At 42.9% G+C, this 17,929-nt stretch overlaps 1 pseudogene; it reads left to right on the top strand.

Moving 5' to 3' along the window:
• LOC139365834 (transitional endoplasmic reticulum ATPase-like) overlaps positions 1 to 17,111 on the top strand; it is a 58,270-nt pseudogene extending 41,159 nt beyond the window's left edge.
• Positions 17,112 to 17,929: the final 818 nt, after the last annotated feature.

The following is a 17,929-nucleotide window of genomic DNA, read 5'->3' as shown; positions in this document are numbered from 1 at the left end:
TACAGAAGTATTTCGTTCTCCGACTTGGATATGTGTTGTGGACAGCTGCCAATAGGTTGGGAGTGTGATGAATAGGAGATTGCATTATGCTCAAGTGGTTAGGTGGTTAACCAAAACAGTTGCTTCGGAGAGCTCACAGGGTATGCTGAGCCACAGGTTGCCGGGCCAACTTGAGGATCGGGGCCTTTTTTTATGGTCCAATTTCCGGATCAAGCTTGTTGTTCTTTGCCTCACAAGTGGTTACCTAACCTCTTGACGACACACAAATAACCTTTTGCGTCAAGCTGTCATACAGTCAGACTCTGGGTCACCAGCCAAAACAGTCAAGTGCAGGATGAATGTCATCATCCAGTAATGTGTGGCTGACATTGTCATTTTTTGTTTTGTCGTAATGCAAGTCAAGGCACCCCTCAAGGGGTCTGATTCCTGCCGTCACTGAAAGGTTGCCTGTGAACTAAAACCTCATCTGTTGTGGATTAGTGTGTTTTATTTATTCTTGGATTTACATATTTCCAATGAATGCTTAGGATGTTCTGTTTTGACGACATTGTGTTGTTTGTATGTTATCGCTCACGCCAACGCTCAAGCAATGAAATCAAGTTTTTTGAAGATTAGTTATGGGACACACACACACACAGACACACAGATACACACACACAAGATGGCGCCGTACTGTATGGCTGCAGTCTTGCTCTGACCCAACTTTGCTTTTTCCTTTCTTTTCTTTTTTCTTCTTCTCTTTTCTTCTCTATATTATTACTTGTTATTTTTCTTCTTCTTCTCTTTTCTACTCTATGTTATTACTTGTTATTTGTCTTCTTCTTCTCTTTTCTTCTCTATATTATTACTTGTTATTTGTCTTCTTCTTCTCTTTTCTTCTCTATATTATTACTTATTTGTCTTCTTCTTCTCTTTTCTTCTCTATATTATTACTTGTTATTTTTCTTCTTCTTCTCTTTTCTTCTCTATGTTATTACTTGTTATTTGTCTTCTTCTTCTCTTTTCTTCTCTATGTTATTACTTGTTATTTGTCTTCTTCTTCTCTTTTCTTCTCTATGTTATTACTTGTTATTTGTCTTCTTCTTCTCTTTTCTTCTCTATGTTATTACTTGTTTATGGTCTTCATCTTCTCTAGTCTTGTCTATATTATTACTTTATTCTGCATTCTCAGGAAAGAGCTCACAAGTTAAGCTTTTCACTGTAATGTTTTACACCTGCTATGTCCTGTGTATGTGAAAATATGATTTTTCTTAACTTTAAAACTAAAACACACACAGACACACATCCACCTCTGCTCTCTGGCCTTGGAGCCAGCTGCACATAGCCTTGCGGTCTTGCATGGCACACCAGTGTGTCCTCAACCCATGTCAATGCTTCAGGAATGGTAGTAGCCACGCTCCAAGGAATAAAAATTCTGTTTTTACCCTGCAAATGATGGAGGGAAAAGAAAAAGAGAGGAAATAACTTTGACCTTGACTTTGACTTTTCCCTTTCATTTCACCTAATGTTTTTTCCAGACTGGGAGAACTGAAGGCCATCCATCCCACTTCTGCTGGATTTTTCCTGTACCGTACACCTTGGGTTTCAGGAAATGTACAAAACAGGATAGCACAGCATGACATATTTCTTGAGGCTGTTCTTTTTTCTTTTTTTTTCCCCTGTCCAAGAAAATATCGTCATTTTTGAAGCACCTGGAGGGATCAGGGCGCTCCGATAATCCAGCGAAGTTGTCTGTTTAGTGAAGAATTGTGATTTCCCCTCGTCTTCTCTGTTTAAATGTCTGTGTGATCACTTGTTGATTTGTTTGTTACTGTATGTATGAGTCTGTTACTTAAAATAGAAGCAGACATACTATAACTAACTAGACACCTTTTGATGTGAAGTGCATGCAGAAAAGGCCCACTCACGACTTTAGCCTAGGATTTGTTTGCTTCGCAGGCCAGACACATTGTTGTGGAAGAGAACCATGGAAGCCGGAGACTGAGGTGACTCTGTTCCTGTCTCAGTCACTGGCGCCTATTGAGCTTCTGATCAGTCTGAGTTCAATGTTCTCCATTGTCCATCCTGCCAAATTTTGTTTGCATATCTTTTTTTGACTTGGTCTTAATTATGTTTTCTTCTCTTTTTCCCCTGGTTGAAAGAGCCCATTTTTGGAAATCATACATTTGTAAAACCAAGGCCAGCAGTTAGGAGCAGATCACATTTTCTGCATATTATTTGTTAATTTTTGCACATTGTGGTCTATTCAGGACTGTACGTGTCATGTGTGAGGAGAAGACTACATTTCACATTTAATACAGCCCATTTAGTGTTTCTATGGCGGCGAAGTACAGTGCAGTGCCGAAGTACAGTGCCTTCAGAAAGTATTCACACCCCTTGATTCTTTCTACATGTTGTGTTACAGCCTGAATTTAAAATTGATTCAATTGAGATGTTGTGTCACTGATCTACACACAATACCCCATAATGTCAAAGTGGATTTATGTTTTTAGAAATGTTTATAAATGTATTAAAAATTGAATGTTAAAAGTCACTAAATATGTTGTGTGGACTCACTCTATGTGCAAGAATAGTGTTTAACATGATTTTTAAATTACTACCCCATCTCTTTACCCCACACATAATGCTCAGTCGAGCAGTGAATTTCAAGAACAGATTCAAACACGAAGAAGAGGGAGGTTTTTTCAGTGCCTCACAAAGAAGGGCACCTATTGGTAGAGGGGTAAAAAAGCAGACATTGAATATCCCTTTGAGCATGGTGAAATTAATTATTGCACTTTGGATGGTGTATCAATACATGTAGTCACTACAAAGATACAGGCGTCCTTCCTAACTCAGTTGCCGGAGAGGAAAGAAACTGCTCAGGGATTTCAACATGAAGCCCATGGTGATTTTTAAAACAGTTACAAAGTTGAATGGTTGTGATATGAGAAAACTGAGGATGGATTAACAACATTGTATTTACTCCACAATACTAACCTAAATGACAGAGTGAAAAAAGGAAGCCTGTAGAGAATAAAAATATTCCTGAACATGCATCCTGTTTGCAACAAGGCACTGAAGTAATACTGCAAAGAATGTGGCAAAGAAATGAACTTTTACAAAGTGTTTGGGGAATATACAATACAACACACTACTGAGTACCACTCTTCATATTTTCAAGCATGGTGGTGGCAGCATCATGTTCTGGGTATGCTTGTCATCGGCATGAACTAGGGAGTTTTTTGGGGGGGATAGAAAATGGAAAACCTGGTTAATTCTGCTTTCCGTCAGACACTGGGAGACAAATTCACCTTTCAGCAGGACAATAACCTAAAACACAAGTCCAAATATACACTGGAGTTGCTTCCAAGGCGACATTGAATGTTCCTGAGCGGCCAAGTTACAGTTTTGACTTAAATCCGCTTGAAAATCTATGGCAAGACATGACAATGGCTTTCTAGAAATGCTTGTTGAAGAATTTGTTAAAGAACAATGGACAAATATTTGGACAAATAAAGACTCACAGCTGTAATCGGTGCCAATGGTGATCCTAACATGTATTGACTCGGGGTTGAATACTTATCTAATACTTACCATTTTGACATTACATAGTATTTTGTGTAGATCATTGACAAAAAAATGACAATTAACGGAATCAAACCCACATCAGTTAAAAACCAGAGATGATAATTCTAACCATAACACAGCTAACATACAGTATGTTTTACTCTCCCGGAGCACTGATTAGAAACCTGCTCTGAGTGGAGCTGCAGGCCCTGTCTTTACAAGGCCTCTATAAGGCCACTCCTTCTTGTGGCATGTTCTGTGGCCATTGGACTGAATGTGTGTATATATAGAGTCCAGGCACAAACTACACAGATACTGGCTGTTCTCGGGTTAGGAAATGGAGAGACCACGCTATAAAATGTTTAATGTCTGAACACAGTACTTTTGGGGATGTTGTATTGTGTACACATCTTACCACTGTACCATTAGAGTCCTATTAGTAAATCAAACTACATTCAGTACCAACATGTTTCTTCTGTGCAAGAATGTGCTCCTGGATCCATCTAGTCAATAAAACATATTTTACAGTGTGAAACAAACACAGTCACAACATGCTGTCTTGCTGTGCAATAATGATATTGTTTTCGACTTATCTAAGGAACTGGTTTTTATTATGACCAGATCAGATCTAATTGGATCAGACACGCTAACTAGCTAGAGATATTGATAGTATATCGATTGGCCTTTACCAATAACAAATAAGTGGGAAGGAAAAGTGGGACTGGAGTTAAGTGCTTCAAAGGCAGTGTTGTAATGACAGCACTAAGCTTGTTGCTCCCTCGTCCTTATGGTCACTAGAGACAGCTGTCAGCTAACAACTCCCTAACTACCAGCCCACGCCTGAGAAAGACGATCCCGGGACTAGACACTCGACTCCGACATCACGCAAACAGGGCTTCCAGTCTTTGTGTGGAGTGGCTCCAACCCCAAAGCCTGATCCACTGCAGCAGTCGCCTCTGGGCTATTCCTAACCCTAAATCCAGATTCCCACAACTCTCTTCCTGTCTTGGCTATTCCGGCCATCATTGGGTTGGGAAACTGGATTTTTGACAATGTGTTTATTTTTGGAAGTTTGACATCGATTTTTTTTGTTGTGAACAACTGTGAGAAAAAACATTGTATGTTTCCCATACGGTGTACAAGGTCTGGACGAGGCTTTTACTTTTCCAGACTAGATATGGTTTATTAAATTAAACATCCATCATGCATTTTCCTTAACCGATAGGACTTACCTCCGTAAATAAGGATGTTTACCACTAAAAGAAGTTCAGCATAGTTGATGGCTCTCATTTTCAATACCTGAAAATAACAGTTTTGTAACTGTTAAACCACGACACAGTAATTCTGAATCTGTGAAGGTAGAAGACACACATTCTATTGTCTTTGCTTAATACACACACACAACCAACTCACTGGTCTTCCCAAGGCTAGCAGGCAGTGTGGGCGGGATTACACACATTCATAGTGAATCAGGAAAGTATCTGAGTAGTATTCTATCACTCTCTAAAGCACTCTGCCAACTCAGCCAAGGAGACTACACTGAGGCTGTTCACCAGCTCCAGCCGAAGCTCATTCCTTGAGTCCTCCACAATCCTTGGCTTAGCCTCCATCTGGGCAGTGGATCCGTACTAAAGCCTGGAGATGCGTAGCCCCTAATTCCTACACGCTGAAGCATTATCGTCCGTCCACCCCAGAGACAAGATGGTCGCCAGGTGTCTTCCTGTCTTCAAAGTGTCGGCATCGTTAATCATGAGTGGCCCCCCTTCCATTTTGCATCGCCTCACATGTGTTTTGTTTTCCTTGCCACCCCCCCCTTCTTTATTTTTGAACAGTCTGTCACCCAGCTGCATTTCCTGCAGAGTTTATTTACAGTTTACCCCGATTAGAACCACATTGGCAACAGCGCGCCATCCTAACGAAGTCACTGTGATCCGGCCAGGTGGGTAATGCGAGAAGCAGCCCCCGCAGGGCCAACGGATAGTAACCCCTCTAAACCCTTCACCCTGCCCTCCCCCAGACTCCACAGCTCTAATATGGCCACTTTTATTCCACCCCCCCTCCCAACAGCTTCATCTTTCATTTATCTTCGCTAATGGTAGTTATCACTGCTAAAGCTTGTGAACACGGTCCGTACAGCTGCTAGCCCTTAAACAGTTGAGAGGAGAAGTACTACCAGAAAGGTCCACTTTTCTGATGTTGTTGTAATGTTTCCAATTGAAACCAACTCAAGGCCATTTCTTCATGGGCGTGGCAATAGTGCTTGGGGGGGGGGGGGGGGGGGGGGGGGGGAGTCACCTGCATAGTGGTAGGGGAAAGACAGAAATAATCTAGCATTAATCATTGGGCATCCTTAAATCTCCCAAACAAAGCAAGATAGGCTTTATCTTTAGATATACTGCCTACCTTGCATAAACTGGATTGTCCATCTTGTGTATGCTCCTTCAAACGTGTTGACATTTCTGTCATCGTGAAAGTCTGTTACTTCATGTAGAATCTGAAACCCCCAAACATACACATCATGCTGTGAATTTTATCACCGTTGTAGTTTATGTCAAGGCTGCAACTTTTGGAACGGCAGTGTTGGATTTGTTTTGGGTTGTTGGCTGCCAAGGCCCAGTTTTCATTAACGGTGGGTGCACTCTCCATGCCCTCTCTGGCACAAAACCGAGAAGGGAAAATAAGGCCGCTTTCCTCTGGAAAAGCACCAGGGGACTATGTCTGTTGTTTTAAATTGTAAAGATGGAATGGGGCGGGGGGGGGGGGGGGGGGGGAGAACTTAGCGGCATACAGTTTCACGTTGCCAGATCTGTAATGTGTTCCTCCGCTCTGGGAGCGTGCAGAACCCTTGGACCACTGCGCTCCAGGAGGAAGTCCCAAGCCTAGCGAGCTCCAGACATCCTGTTTTGGCACAGCCACTGGCCCGGCCATTGCACGACACCTGTGGACGACGCCATCACATCTGCCTGCAGCGTCAGGGACCTCCAGTGTTTTGGCTTGGCTGGCCTCTCTCTCTCTTCCCCAGTTGCATTGGCTCCTCAACACCCCTACGGAGCAACAGAGAACTTTCAGTCTCTGAAAACAAATGTATGAAAAAAGGCTATCTGAGAAGGATTTTTTCAATACAAATTTTGTTGTACAATATCTTTATCCCTTCACTCTTAGCCATCTAGAGATTTGATAAGTACTGGCTCAAATATGCACCAATGCACACATCAATATATCCATTGTACTCAGACATTCAGTTGTTCCCTTGGCAGCGATCATAATTCTTAACTATTGTCCAAAGTCTTGCCAGTGACATTCTGTGCTGTGCATTTCTTCGCTAGTCAGATGTTCCCTTTCTCAGAGTCTTGAGGAGCTGATATAACAGGACGCTTGGGGAGGTGGTGCTCCCTTGTTTGTTGCTGTCAAATCAAATCATATCAAATTGTATTTGTCACGTGCGCCAAATACAACAAGTCTAGACTTTACCGTGAAATGCTTACTTACAAGCCCTTAACCAACAGTGCAGTTCAAGGAGAATAAATATTGACCAAGTAGACTAAAGTAAAAAGTAATAATAAAAGTAACACAATAAGAATAACAATAATGAGGCTATATACAGGGGGCACCAGTACCGAATCAGTGTGCAGGCTAGTTGAGGTAATCTGTACATGTAGGTGGGGGCTAAGTGACTATGCATAGGTAACAAACAAACAGAGAGTGTACAAAAGGGGGAGGGGGGTTCAATGTAAATTGTCCGGTGGTGATATGAATTGTTCAGCAGTCTTATGGCTTGGGGGTAGAAGCTGTTGAGGAGCCTTTTGGTCCTAGACTTCAGGTGCCCCGGTACCGCTTGCCGTGCGGTAGCAGAAAAAACAGTCTATATCTTGGGTGACTGGAGTCTCTGACAATTTTATGGGCTTTCCTCTGACACCACCTACTATATAGGTCCTGGATGGCAGGAAGCTATTTAGGACAAATGGAAGGAGCCTGTGTCTGCACAACCCCCTCCGGATTTCCCAGTCTGTTTCTGTTCTCACCAAGCAGCCTTGTGGAGTGGCCTGTTCTGTTGTCCAAATGAGCACCGTGTGAACCCTGGAGTCAGCACACTGTCACCGTGCCTCTCGCTGGACCGTAGCGACTCTGGACATCAGACTCTGAATGAGTCTCTCTGGACATCAGTCACTCTGAATGAGTCTCTCTGGACATCAGTCACTCTGAATTACTTTCTCTGGGCATCAGTTACTCTGCATTAGTTTCTCTGGACGTCAGACTCTGAATTAGTTTCTCTGGACATCAGACTCTGAATTAGTTTCTCTGGACATCAGTCACCCTGCATTAGTTTCTCTGGACATCAGTCACTCTGAATTAGTTTCTCTGGACATCAGACTCTGAATTAGTTTCTCAGTACATCAGTCACTCGGAATTAGTTTCTCTGGGCATCAGTCACTCTGAATGAGTTTCTCTGGACGCCAGACTCTGAATTAGTTTCTCTGGACGTCAGACTCTGAATGAGTTTCTCTGGGCATCAGCCACTCTGAATGAGTTTCTCTGGGCATCAGTCACTCTGCATTAGTTTCTCTGGGCATCAGTCACTCTGCATTAGTTTCTCTGGACGTCAGACTCTGAATTAGTTTCTCTGGACGTCAGACTGAATTAGTTTCTCTGGACATCAGACTCTGAATGAGTTTCTCTGGACATCAGTCACTCTGAATTAGTTTCTCTGGGCATCAGTCACTCTGAATTAGTTTCTCTGGACATCAGTCACTCTGCATTAGTTTCTCTGGATGTCAGACTCTGAATGAGTTTCTCTGGACATCAGTCACTCTGCATTACTTTCTCTGGACGTCAGTCACTCTGAATTAGTTTCTCTGGACATCAGTCACCCTGCATTAGTTTCTCTGGACATCAGTCACTCTGAATTAGTTTCTCTGGACATCAGACTCTGAATTAGTTTCTCTGGACATCAGTCACCCTGCATTAGTTTCTCTGGACATCAGTCACTCTGAATTAGTTTCTCTGGACATCAGACTCTGAATTAGTTTCTCGGTACATCAGTCACTCGGAATTAGTTTCTCTGGGCATCAGTCACTCTGAATGAGTTCCTCTGGACGTCAGACTCTGAATTAGTTTCTCTGGACATCAGACTCTGAATTAGTTTCTCTGGACATCAGTCACTCTGAATGAGTTTCTCTGGGCATCAGTCACTCTGCATTAGTTTCTCTGGACGTCAGACTCTGAATGAGCTTCTCTGGACATCAGACTCTGAATTAGTTTCTCTGGGCATCAGTCACTCTGCATCAGTTTCTCTGGACGTCAGATTCTGAATTAGTTTCTCTGGACATCAGACTCTGAATGAGTTTCTCTGGGTATCAGTCACTCTGCATTAGTTTATCTGGACATCAGACTCTGAATTACTTTCTCTCGACATCAGACTCTGAATTAGTTTCTCTGGACATCAGTCACTCTGCATTAGTTTCTCTGGCGGTCAGACTCTGAATTAGTTTCTCTGGACATCAGACTCTGAATTAGTTTCTCTGGACATCAGTCACTCTGCATTAGTTTCTCTGGACGTCAGATTCTGAATTAGTTTCTCTGGACATCAGACTCTGAATTAGTTTCTCTGGACATCAGACTCTGAATTAGTTTCTCTGGACGTCAGACTCTGAATTAGTTTCTCTGGACATCTGTCACTCTGCATTAGTTTCTCTGGACGTCAGACTCTGAATTAGTTTCTCTGGACATCAGTCACTCTACATTAGTTTCTTTGGACGTCAGACTCTGAATTGGTTTCTCCGGACATCAGTCACTCTGCATTAGTTTCTCTGGACATCAGTCACTCTGCATTAGTTTCTCTGGACATCAGTCACTCTGAATTAGTTTCTCTGGACATCAGTCACTCTGCATTAGTTTCTCTGGACATCAGTCACTCTGCATTAGTTTCTCTGGACATCAGACTCTGAATTAGTTTCTCTGGACATCAGACTCTGAATTAGTTTCTCTGGACATCAGTCACTCTGCATTAGTTTCTCTGGACGTCAGACTCTGAATTAGTTTCTCTGTACATCAGCCACTCTGCATTAGTTTCTCTGGACGTCAGACTCTGAATGAGTTTCTCTGGACATCAGTCACCCTGCATTAGTTTCTCTGGACATCAGTCACTCTGAATTAGTTTCTCTGGACATCAGACTCTGAATTAGTTTCTCTGGACATCAGTCACCCTGCATTAGTTTCTCTGGACATCAGTCACTCTGAATTAGTTTCTCTGGACATCAGACTCTGAATTAGTTTCTCGGTACATCAGTCACTCGGAATTAGTTTCTCTGGGCATCAGTCACTCTGAATGAGTTCCTCTGGACGTCAGACTCTGAATTAGTTTCTCTGGACATCAGACTCTGAATTAGTTTCTCTGGACATCAGTCACTCTGAATGAGTTTCTCTGGGCATCAGCCACTCTGAATGAGTTTCTCTGGGCATCAGTCACTCTGCATTAGTTTCTCTGGACGTCAGACTCTGAATGAGCTTCTCTGGACATCAGACTCTGAATTAGTTTCTCTGGGCATCAGTCACTCTGCATCAGTTTCTCTGGACGTCAGATTCTGAATTAGTTTCTCTGGACATCAGACTCTGAATGAGTTTCTCTGGGTATCAGTCACTCTGCATTAGTTTATCTGGACATCAGACTCTGAATTACTTTCTCTCGACATCAGACTCTGAATTAGTTTCTCTGGACATCAGTCACTCTGCATTAGTTTCTCTGGCGGTCAGACTCTGAATTAGTTTCTCTGGACATCAGACTCTGAATTAGTTTCTCTGGACATCAGTCACTCTGCATTAGTTTCTCTGGACGTCAGATTCTGAATTAGTTTCTCTGGACATCAGACTCTGCATTAGTTTCTCTGGACATCAGACTCTGAATTAGTTTCTCTGGACGTCAGACTCTGAATTAGTTTCTCTGGACATCTGTCACTCTGCATTAGTTTCTCTGGACGTCAGACTCTGAATTAGTTTCTCTGGACATCAGTCACTCTACATTAGTTTCTTTGGACGTCAGACTCTGAATTGGTTTCTCTGGACATCAGTCACTCTGCATTAGTTTCTCTGGACATCAGTCACTCTGCATTAGTTTCTCTGGACATCAGTCACTCTGAATTAGTTTCTCTGGACATCAGTCACTCTGCATTAGTTTCTCTGGACATCAGTCACTCTGCATTAGTTTCTCTGGACATCAGACTCTAAATTAGTTTCTCTGGACATCAGACTCTGAATTAGTTTCTCTGGACATCAGTCACTCTGCATTAGTTTCTCTGGACGTCAGACTCTGAATTAGTTTCTCTGTACATCAGCCACTCTGCATTAGTTTCTCTGGACGTCAGACTCTGAATGAGTTTCTCTGGACATCAGACTCTGAATTAGTTTCTCTGGACATCAGTCACTCTGCATTAGTTTCTCTGGACATCAGTCACTCTGCATTAGTTTCTCTGGACATCAGACTCTGAATTAGTTTCTCTGGACATCAGTCACTCTGCATTAGTTTCTCTGGACATCAGACTCTGAATTAGTTTCTCTGGACATCAGACTCTGAATTAGTTTCTCTGGACATCAGTCACTCTGCATTAGTTTCTCTGGACGTCAGACTCTGAATTAGTTTCTCTGGACATCAGTCACTCTGCATTAGTTTCTCTGGACGTCAGACTCTGAATGAGTTTATCTGGACATCAGACTCTGAATGAGTTTCTCTGGACATCAGACTCTGAATTAGTTTCTCTGGACATCAGTCACTCTGCATTAGTTTCTCTGGACATCAGTCACTCTGAATTAGTTTCTCTGGACATCAGACTCTGAATTAGTTTCTCTGGACATCAGACTCTGAATTAGTTTCTCTGGACATCAGTCACTCTGCATTAGTTTCTCTGGACATCAGACTCTGAATTAGTTTCTCTGGACATCAGTCACTCTGAATTAGTTTCTCTGGACATCACAGCTACTTTTTCCAGGGGAGTTTCCTCTCAATTGTGCAGGATTGCATTTTATCACAATTATTCAACAATGACACCACAATAGCTACTACACCACTTACTCTGACAGATAGCAGACTTACAGTAATGTCTTGTCATTGTTGTCTTGTTGTAATGTCTTGTGGTGTTGTTTGATTTTATTATTTAAACTATTTTGATATTGATTACAGCACTGTTGAAACTTGTTGATGCCTGGTAATGCAGGCTCCAAATGGTGGCCAGGCCATTGTTATTGCTCATGAAGAAGTGCTTTGACGATGCTTCAGTTTGCATTCAGAGGTTTGTTTATGAAACTCCTTGGCTAGTGATTGGGATTATTGTCCAGAAGGAAGACCTGGATTAGTTCATGAGAGACTTCATATCTCCGTACAGAAATTGAAAGCAATGCTTGCCAGTCAAATCAAACATGGAATTCCTGCAGGTCTAGTTATAGAGGGACTCACATACTGTAGGCACGCACCTCTCTTGTTTGGAGACTGCTGGATACTCATCTGGCATCCTTTACCAGCCTTGCAAAAGTTATAAATGCTGTGGGCTCAACTTCTAACCCCAGGAAAATACCAATAGACCCTAGGCTGACATCAAAGGACCTGGACATCAAACACAACCCAGCACATAGATGGTCATTCAGGATAAAACCAACATGACTGCCCCCCCCCCCCCCCCTCCCCAATTTGTCAGTACCATGATTTATTTGCATGGGGGGAAAAAAGGCATTGTGTTTGGTTGGGTATTGCAGAGGTCAGGGATAACGCAAGGATTTTGTAATTGCGTTCTAGTTGATTTTTTGGTGAAACAGTTGTTTAGAGTGAAGATGGAGATACAGTGCTTTTGCTGGCATGTTGGGTTGTTGAGAATAGCTGAAGTACTCTGTGGAAACCTGGGAGATATGAAATGGTATGTCTTGAACATTCCTTGCTCTGAAGATAATCAGGGACATTTATTCTCTCCCTCCCTCTCTCTCCCTCCCGCTCTCTCCCTCTCCTCCTCTCCCTCCCCTCCTCTCCCTCCCTTTCCCTCTCCCCTGACGCTAGCCTGTCTGAGTGGCCTTTTGCCATGCATTCCTCCCTTCCCTGTTTGGCCCCCGCTTCAGGAAGTGGCCCAATTAGTGCATAAACACCATGGAAGGGGGGGGGAGCACCAATTAGTGCTGTTTGGGCTCTGTCCGTCAGACCCACAACTGTGCTGTGCTGACTCCCTCACAGGCCCTGCTAAGGGGAAGAAGATGAGGGGGAAGGGGGGGGGGGGGTGGAAGGCAAACAAATAAACAAATAATTAAAATGTCAAAGTACAATGGACCTATGACGCTCGCGATGCTCGGCTGCGTTCTTGAAGGTCACTTGTATACAGTATAGTAGGCCGGAATGCTAATTAATTAGCAACCAAGGCTAACGTGGAGGTCTCACATGAAAGGAAGAAAAATACAACCGCTGGGTTGTTGTGGGATGTGGCTAAGGTAACCAGTTTGATACTGTACCGTGTATTCCCACTTTACTAACTTGTTTAAAGTAGCCCACAAGGCACGGTCACACTTGTGACATGCATGTGTTCCAAAACATACAAGTAACTACTAGTTATACAGCTAGGTAATAGCAGTCAGTATTGTAGTTCAAAAGTATCTGCAATACATCACAATGTGACAAAATGCAATTTCAAAAGTTAAACGTTGACAAATATATTGCCTGTTGCATTTACAGTTCTTCAAAACTCCCCAGACTGTAGCCACTTCTGGGAAACTAAGAATGGGTACTCAATATGATTTATGCTAGGCTTTGACTTTGGGGATATGATTCACTCAGGCCCAAATTCTGATTCAAGATGCATGCGTGGAGCTCCAACTGAAACTTTAAATCATATCACACCCTCCTGTCATTGGAGAATTTGTGTGAAAATGAGTAAGTGAAAGGATAACTGTGGATTTCCGCTGTACAATTTGTCTCCGCAGTACAATTTGTCACCCCAGCTCTTAGCCTTGTCATTATTTTATTGGTGTGGATTATGTGGTGCTATCAGTGTTCTAGCAGACAGTTGTGTGGTTGAAGGTTTCATCCGATGATGAAATCCAGGCTAAGAACACCAGATTTAACTAAGTAAGCCTATGTATCCACTGGGGTGCTATTTAATCAAACCTGGTCACCGGCTTTCTTGGCTAAGACACGTATCCCTTATGCAGCCAGAATGTTTGGACTCATAGCACAAGATAAAGCATTGACCATGTTGCTCAACATAATGAAAACAAATTAAAAACGAGTCAGAATAGAAATGGAAAAATGCTCCGTATACTGTGATGATGACACAATGGGGGGGGGGGGAGGAATAATTTTCTCCTAAACTCAAGCCTTTGTCTGGTACATCTCAGTAAAATGACCATGAACAATGCCCTTGCATTGAATGGTTGGTGTGAGGGAGGTAATTAAAGAGGCATGTGTCCTACTGCTCCCCCCCAAGGCTTTAATAGGTTGCATTGGTATTTAGTGAGGTGTGACTTACAGGTAACACCCCTGGTGTTTGCACTCGGCCAACTCCAGGAAACACTTCTAGGCTCTATGGCTGACACCTGGGTGAGATATGACACTCAAGTGACCTCAGGTAGAAACCATTTTAATCGGCTGAGCATGGACATAGTGGTAGGGGAAAAACTTAACAACGAGTTAGGTTAGTCACTAATGGGAAATGGCTGACTTTAGGTCAGACGAGTCATTATATATAGAAAGGGGGATTCCTAGTCAGTTGTACAACTGAATGCATTCAACTAAAATGTATCTTGCGCATTTAGCCCAACCCCTCTGAATTAGAGAGGTGTGGAGGGCTGCCTTAATCAACATCTTCAAAACCTGGGGAACAATGGGTTAACTTCCTTGCTCAGGGGCAGAACAACAGATTCGATCCAGCAACCTTTTGGTTACTGGCCCAATGCTCCTACCCACCAGGCTACCTTATAGACAGGAGATGAGGTTGAAAAGGATGATTTGTAATCAGGACGTGTTTGATAGAAAGAAATCCCAAAGTCTAATGATTTCATTCTTAAAAATAGATGGCCTTGGGCCCTATTTGGTCAAGACTTATTAGGAGTGAACTTTATTTATAATAAGGGTAATAAGGGTTACATGGAGAAACTGACCTTTCTGAAATGAAAATGGATGGTCCTCCCTTCAACAAAATATAGTTGACCTAAACCAGCCTTTTCTAGCATTAGAAAACTTGCCACGAGATACAATTTTTTTTCCTAGCTTTCAAATAGGTACATTATTTTCTTCTCCTCACCCCTGCAACTCTTCCCAAGTCCTTCATGTAAACAAGAGTTGTACACTATGTTTTATGTCTTTATACAGGCAAAATAACGGTTAAAACACAACACAAGGGGGCCCTAAAAAATCAGTGATTTTTTTCCTATGTTTTAGTTTTCCTCGTTTTAGATTTATTTGGGTTTTCACTCTCAAAATGACAATTGTTCATAGAGAAACAACATATTTTGATGTTTTGAGTCGATGCTTAAATCACAACCGAAGACAATTTTTGCAGGTCTGGAAGAGTTTTCTAGTGTAATTCCCCTTTAATTGCGCATTTGGCCCTTTAATTGCGCAGAGTGAGGAATGTGCTGTCTAATGTGCCTGTCTAGTGATGGTTCTTTACTGCTTCTGCTCATTTCATGGCAAAGTTTGCAAATAACAAATAATAGATACAAATGGTATACTGACTCATGATATACTTCTGCCAGATAAGTCTAATTTGTAGTTAATATTTAATTGAGAAGGTTTTGGGGAAAGTATTTGTCAACCCACTGACTACACACGGAGTGATGGACAAATGCGCCAACCACACAAACAGACAGGGGCAACATTGCTGGACATTAATTGTCAGATATTGTGATAGGTTTGGCTTTTTAAGCCAATAGTGACTAACCAGGGGTGGCATAATGGAACACATGAAAATTGGTGGAACACATGAAAAATTGCATGTACTTTCAGAATTGTTTGGACTGCGATGTACTGGTAGCTCGCGATCGACATGTTGGAGATCCCTGCCCTAAACCCTCCCTGAACGCTTGAAAAGAAACAAGTACCTTCCCCTATACCCAAAATAATAATTAAAACAAAGTGGATAAAATAGAAAATGTCTAACATTTACCCTCACTTCTTTAACAGACCAGAGTCTTAGATGTGCAGTTTTATAAACTGTTCTTTGTCCTGGAAGCATTACACGGCAACGCGAGAATTTTGATAGTACACATGGCTATGAGCCGGAAGGTTGTGGGTTTACAGACCAGTGTAGACCAGAATAGGAGTGAAAATATCTCCCTATTAGTAAAAGCATTGCATGAATCTATCATTGTATTTGCAGGTCCGGGGAAGAAAATGCCTTTTTTTATAGACATTTCATTCAATTCTACGTCATTTGACATATTAGCAGAACATTTTTAATACCTAACAAATTACCGAAATTACAGGCTAAGAATGGAAAGACAGATAGACCTATGTGTTCATCTTATCATATTTCTCCAATGCCAAATCAGTGTGTCTTGTTTGCAATGAAACTGTCCCTGTTTGCAAATAATTCAATCTGAGGTGTTTTAGGAATCTGAGCAGGGTACTGTACTTTCAAAAGGTAGGCCTACTTTTCCACCACCGACAGAGTAGGCCTACTTATGCAGAATTATGTAAGCTTTAAGTGCTGGCTACTCTTCTTCCATGGCTTAACCCAATGAGAGATGATCACAAGTGCTTCCCTAAAAGCTGTCTGGGTTTAAACATCTATTGTACAGAAAGTGAATAGCTTAATGAATTGATAGTGAAAGAATTAGGATACTTCCCAAGCCAAGTCTATTTTTGTCTTCTCGACTACAGAAGGTTGTAGCTCAGCCTCTGAATGTCAAAGAAAGGAAACAATGATATCCACATATGCACTGGTGTCACCTCTTTCCCAATTATTTTAGTTTGTTTCTAGCATAAAGCATAGCGGACCAAAGTGGTGTGTCACGCCCTGATCTGTTTCACCTGTCCTTGTGCTTGTCTCCACCCCCTCCAGGTGTTGCTTATTATCCCCGGTGTATTTATCTCTGTGTTTCCTGTCTATGTGCCAGTTCTTCTTGTTTTGCCATGTCAACCAGCGGTTTTCTTAGCTCCTATTTTTTCCCCAGTCTCTGTTTTTGCCTAGACCTCCTGGTTTTGACCCTTGTCTGTCCTGACGCCGAACCCGCCTGCCTGACCACTCTGCCTGTTCTGACCTCGAGACTGCCTATCCCCTTGTACTGTTTGGACTCGGACCTGATCACTGAACCACTGCTTGTCCTGTCCCCGACCTGCCTTCTGCCTACCCCTTTAGTTATAATACATATTGGAGCTCAACCATCTGCCTCCTGTGTCTGCATCTGGGTCTCGCCTTGTGCCCTTATAGTACGAAATGGCCATGACAGACCCAACAGACTTGGACCAGCTCTGTCACATTGTCTCCCTGCAGGGAGCCACCATTGGGAGGTATGCGGCGCTACTGCGAGACCTTTTGGAAGTGCTTCGTTCCCTGAAGGAACACCACGACCAAGGGTTCAAGGCTATAATGGAGTAAATCCGTGAATTAGCTCATAGGCAGCACGCCACATCTGAAACCTCCCAACCACCCAGTAATCTTTCTACTACTAGTGGATTAACCCGGCTCCCTGAGAACCCCGCTTACCACGTCCGGAGCATTATGCAGGCAATCCTGGTACCTGCCGGGCGTTCCTTTCCCAGTGCTCCCTCATTTTCGAACTCCACCCTCTTCATTCCCGTCGGACCAATCGAAGATAGCGTATTTAATCACACTAATGTCCGGAAGGGCGTTCTCCTGGGCAACGGCCGTGTGGGAGCAGCAATCCGCTGTGTGCCATAGCCTGGAGGAAATCATGGCAGATGTGAAGAAGGTTTTTGATTCTCCGTCCCCGGGAGGGAGGCGGCTCAACAACTACTGCAGGTACATCAGAACTCACGTAGTTTGGCAAACTATGCAGTAAATATTCGTACATTGGCCACCGAGAGTTCCTGGAATCCGGAGGCTCTGTTTGACACCTTCCTCCACGGACTGTTGTAGGGGATAAAGGACGGGACCTCAATTCCCTCATCTCCCTGGCGATTAAGATTCCTGGGCGCCTACGAGAACTCCAGTGTGTGAGGTCGGGTCTCGGGAGCACTCATTCGTCTGCTGATGCTGGCACACGTCCTAATGAATCTTGGAAATCCCCGAAGTGTGTGTTTCTGAGGAGAGCCGAAAACAGCTGAGGTTCCCCGAGAATCATTGGCGACGGGTGAGTTGGATACTCCTGAGCCCATGCAACTGGGAATAGCTAGATTATCGGTTGGGGAAGGCTCATCTAGGCTGAATTTTAACTGTTGTCTGTACTGTGGAGG

This window comes from Oncorhynchus clarkii, chromosome 14 (assembly GCF_045791955.1).
Source record: "Oncorhynchus clarkii lewisi isolate Uvic-CL-2024 chromosome 14, UVic_Ocla_1.0, whole genome shotgun sequence".
Classification (NCBI taxonomy): Eukaryota; Metazoa; Chordata; class Actinopteri; order Salmoniformes; family Salmonidae; genus Oncorhynchus; species Oncorhynchus clarkii.
The sequence above is the reverse complement of the archived record's forward strand: the minus strand, read 5'-3'. Positions and strand labels throughout refer to the sequence as shown.